Source organism: Malaclemys terrapin, chromosome 1, assembly GCF_027887155.1.
Source record: "Malaclemys terrapin pileata isolate rMalTer1 chromosome 1, rMalTer1.hap1, whole genome shotgun sequence".
Taxonomy (NCBI): Eukaryota; Metazoa; Chordata; order Testudines; family Emydidae; genus Malaclemys; species Malaclemys terrapin.
In genome coordinates, this window is record NC_071505.1 from 168,037,043 (window position 1) to 168,042,322 (window position 5,280).

Below are 5,280 nucleotides of genomic sequence, written 5' to 3' on the forward strand. Positions count from 1 at the left end.
TCTGGGAACACTTTTCCCCATGTATGGCATTTGTCTAAAATTGTAGATTTAAAAATTATAATATAGTAAATCATTAGTCCATAATTTGACAAATTGCTTAGATATATTGAAAAGTGTAGATTAAAAATGGTTGTAACCTCCCATTGTCCAGTGCTTCCTTCCTCTTTGTTACCAAAATGTATCATGCACAGTGACGGTGTGTGAGCAGTAAGTGGGTTGATAGTGCAATTAATCCAATTAGAAATCCATGAATGGAGGTATATTTCTATCACACATCAGCATTTACAGATTTGCTAAGCAACCCCACTTTTTGATAAATGCCTACGTCAACTTTCTCAGCTGACCTCTTTGGAGCACATAGCATGTTATCTGAAGAAGAGGGTGCAATCTAGAAAACATTAGTGCACAGTCTGCTAAGCAAATAACATAACCTTCTCAATACTAGTTGGCTACTGCAGGTATATAGTAGTGGTGAAAGAGGGGTTGAAGATTTAGTTCCATTCAGATAAGCACCCAGAAGTTTGCTGATTAGTGGGTAGTTTCTTCAGCTGCATGCAGAGCCTTGGATGACTATCCAAAGTTAACAAAATTAAGGTCCATCTGGCTCACAATGTGAGGATTTCTTCCTCCTTTAGGGTCTAGGCCTCAGAATTCACATGGATCCATAATCTGAACATTAAGCAGTGATGTGTGAAACTCAAAAGATTTGAAAAATCAGTTCAAATAAACAAACTTAACTTTTGGGGTATCTGAATCTGTTGTGTGTGCAAAACTGGACTAGAAATGGCAAGTGAACAACCTGTTTCATGGTATCCTGCTACTTTCTCTATTGGTTCTTGCTAGACCCCAGCAATGCTAAATCAAGTATAATATTGTCAAAGCTCTGAAAAAGGTCAGATTGGGCTTGATTTAAATTTGGGGGAAGATAGAAAGGAGAAGATTTGGAAGAGGGATTATTTTATCCACATCAAGTTCTCCAATTTGTTATAAACTATTTGGGAACGTTAAATCCAAATTCTACTTAACTTTTGAGCTGAAGTGGCTCCACTGAATCAGAGAGGACATAACCATTACAGATGTTTTTTTGTGCGTGTTTGACACCAAAGCAGGAGGAAGGGCAAATTGATGTCTATTTAACCTGGCTTATAGTTACTGGATACACTCCTATGCTTCCAATCTATCTTCCTTTTTGGAGCTGCAGAAGGTAGCTGCCTGGATTTCAGTTCTTTTGGGATTTTTGATTTTCTGAGGTCATTTAGACAGCAGCATTGTGACTAGGGCTGTCAAGCGATTAAAAAAAATTAATCACGATTAATCGCACTGTTAATAATAGAATACCATTTATTTAAATATTTTTGGATGTTTTCTACATTTTCAAATATATTGATTTCAATTACAACACAGAATACAAAGTGTACAGTGCTCACTTCATATTTATTTTGGATTACAAATATTTGCACTGTAAAAAACAAAAGAAATAGTATATTTCAATTCACCTAATACAAGTACTGCAGTGCAATCGCTATCGTGAAAGTTGAACTTACAAATGTCGAAATATGTACAAAAAAATAACTGCATTCAAAAATAAAACAATGTAAAACTTTAGAGCCTACAAGTCCACTCAGTCCTACTTCAGTCAATTGCTCAGACAAACAAATTTGGTTACAGTTGTAGGAGATAATGGTGCCCCACTTCTTGTTTACAATGTCACCTGAAAGTGAGAACAGGCACTTCCATGGCACTGTTGTAACTGGCGTCGCAAGATATTTACCTGCCAGATGCGCTAAAGATTCTATGTACCGTCATGCTTCAACCACCATTCCAGTGGATATGCATCAATGCTGATGACGGGTTCTGCTCGATAACAATCCAAAGCAGAACGGACCAATGCATGTTCATTTTCATCATCTGAGTCAGATGCCCCCCACAGAAAGTGGTGGTTGTTGTGGTTTGGGTTCTGTAGTTTCTGCATCGGAGAGTTGCTCTTTTTTTAGAAATCTCACATTGGTACCTTCTTTGTGTTTTGTCACATCTGCAGTGACAGTGTTCATAAGTCAAACAACATGTGCTGGGTCATCATCTGAGACTGCTATAACATGAAATATATGGCAGAATGCGGGTAAAACAGAGCAGGGGATGTACAATTCTCCCCCAAGGAGTTCAGTCACAAATTTAATTAATGCACTATTTTTTTAATGAACATCATCAGCATGGAAGCATGTCCTCTGGAATGGTGGCTGAAGCACGAATATTTAGCATATCTGGCATGTAAATACTTTGCAACACCGGCTACAAAAGTGCCATGTGAACACCTGTTCTCACCTTCAGGTGACATTGTAAATAAGAAGCAGGCAGCAAGTTTTTCTTTGCTATGGAGACATACCCTAAGATAGTGGTTCTCAGCCAGGGGTACATGTACCCTTCAGGGTATGCAGAGGGGTCTTCCAGGGGGTACATCAACTCAACTGGATATTTGTCTAGTTTTACAACAGGCTACATAAAAAACACTAGCAAAGTCAGTACAAACTAAAATGTCATATAGACAATGACTTGTTTATTCTACTCTATATACTGTACACTGAAATGTAAGTACAATATTTGTTTCAATTGATTTATGTTATAACTATATGGTAAAAATGAGAAAGTGAGCAATTTCTCAGTAATAGTTGCTGTGACACTTTTGTATTTTTGTGACTGATTTTGTAAGCAAGTAGTTTAAGTGAGGTGAAACTTGGGGATACACAAGACAAATCAGACTCCTGAAAGGGGTACAGTAGTCTGGAAAGATTGAGAACCACTGCCTTAAGAGGCCCAACTGAGGATGGTGTCCCGTTGTGCTAGGCCCTGTACATACACACAGAGACAGTCCCTGCCTTGAAGAGCTTACTGTCTAAATCAGTGATGCTCAGGAGCTGCAACTGGCTCTTTAATGCGTCTCCTGCGGCTGTTTGCAGGACATGATATTAAAACACGGTGTGGTTTAATTATTAACCAATCAGGATGCTTTTCCTATGCTATTAACCAATTGTAGAATACCTGGTCAGTCATTCTGCTGTGAGAATTATATATAAATACAAAAATAGTAAATGAAACTATGAATTCACACTACTATGGCTCTTGGGTAATGTTGATCACCAGTTTGGCTCCTGAACCACTGAGGTCTGAGTATCACTGTTGTAAATTGGCAAGGTAGATGAAGAGAAAGGAAGGCCTGTCATCTCCATTTATGGGGAATTGAGGTGCAGAGAAATTAAGTGATTTGGGAAAGGTCACACAGGAAAGGGTCAGGAAATGAACTCAGGTCACCTGAGTCCCAGCCTAGTGACTTCATCAGTCCTTCCTGGTACCGACTGTCCTGCCAAAGCGCAGCGAGGGTGGAAAAGAACCAACACACACAGAAAACAGGGCATTTTAATTTGTTACTAAATAAAACCTGTCTCTAAATTCTCTGCGGTAGTAGGTGAACAGGCCCCTTGGTGGGCTACATATCAATTTACTAGTGTGGCTTCTCCTTAGTAATTCATCACTCAGGCAGAAACACAAAGAAACAAATGAAGTGGGGGAAAAACCAAGAGTTCAATATTTCATAATAAGCTCTCTCTGTTGTAGCAGCAGCTGCAGTTTCTCCTCTGAGTTCTTTTCTGTTTTTTGTCTGAAAGAATCAGCAGCTGCTTAGGAAATATTCCAAAAAAGATTCATTGAGAAGTTCCTAGTTGCTCTTCAAATATTACTTGACAGAATCAAGCTCTTTGGGGGCAGGGACTATCTTCTTTCTTCTACATTATATTCGGACAATATGCTCATCTAAAAGTACATAATAGGGGGAGGATAAACCCAGAAGGTTATAGAAGACTCAGAAACCAGTTTTTCATGTTGTAAGGGGAAAATAATTTGTTACTTTAAGGGGCCTATTTAATTTATAGAAAATTCCCTGGTAAACCATGCTGCTTTCCACCTTGGAGTATGCGGGAATGATGGTACAGGTGACACCAATGGACGGGTCAATTTGGAGTCAGAATTCAGAATCCTCTAAAAGCCCTACCTTTAGGATGGATTAGCCAATGACATTCGGTTCTGATGAAGGAAGACTTCTACTTGGTGTTGTATTGGTTGTGTGGTGTCAGCTGGTATCCTGTTGGAAAGTTTTGGGGGGAGAGTTCTTCGGAATAGCACAGAATTGTCTCTCGCATGCTATCCTGTTATTGTTCTCATTCACCTTGGACCCTTCATTATGATTACTACCAAACAAGAATGATTCTACAGCTACTCAGGGCTCTGGCTGAGAGAGATACCAGGCCTGATCACAATCAGAAAGCTTATAAAGAATCTTCCTGTTATACAGGCCAGAGAGGAAGAGAAATTGGCACCATTTTCAGAGAGTATGATAACCCCGTGGCACAAGGCTGGCCTTACCATGAGGTGAACTGAGGCGGCCGCCTCCGGTGCCAGACTGGGGGGGGGGGGGGGGGGAGGAAGGGCACCCCTAGGACCCAGAGTGTAGAAAATTGTGTATGCTGCTGGTGCATATGTATTGTCTCTGCTCTAGATACACAGAGATGGCGGAGTGCTGTGCTGGAGGAAGGAGGGCACAAAACACATAACAAGCAGGCAGGAGAAAAGGTGACAGGGAATAACAGAAAGCAGCAGGAGTTGCAGGGAGAGAGAGGAAGAGGAGCCTTTTATGTACCTCTCTAGCACTCCCAGGAGCCTGGACTGATTTAACACCAGCTTCTCAGGTTGCTTCCTGTTTCCTGCTGCTGCCCTGAACCCACTTGAGGAGAACAGGCAGTCAACTGAAGTAATAGGAGCCAGTTAGGCCCTTAAGATCCTGATATCTTCCCTCACTCCGTCCCTTCTACCAACCTGTTTATTTGTCCCCTTCAATTGAGTGTTGAGAGTCACTATAGCTGGCACAGAACAGCAGTCATGAGTGCAAGAAGAAAACGCCCCTCTGGGGCAGCATTCAGAAAAAGAAAGAAAGCAAAGGAAGCTTTTCTTTCTAAGCGGGAAGGAGCTCTCCTGAGATACATAGACACAAATGTTCACGGTGAGCCTTCCAGCCCCAATGAGGATGTGAGTGGTGAGGAGATGCCTGATCTTCCAGTTAGTCAGAGCGCAGGTGACCTGGCAGCTACTGCAACATCCATATCTCCATCTCAAATGGATGTAACCATGCATGTAACATTCCTGAGAAAAGTGTAGATCAGAGAAGAGTGTGGTAGAGGCACAAGAAACAGCTGCTGCTGAGTTTATTTCCTTAAATCTAGATGATCCAGGACT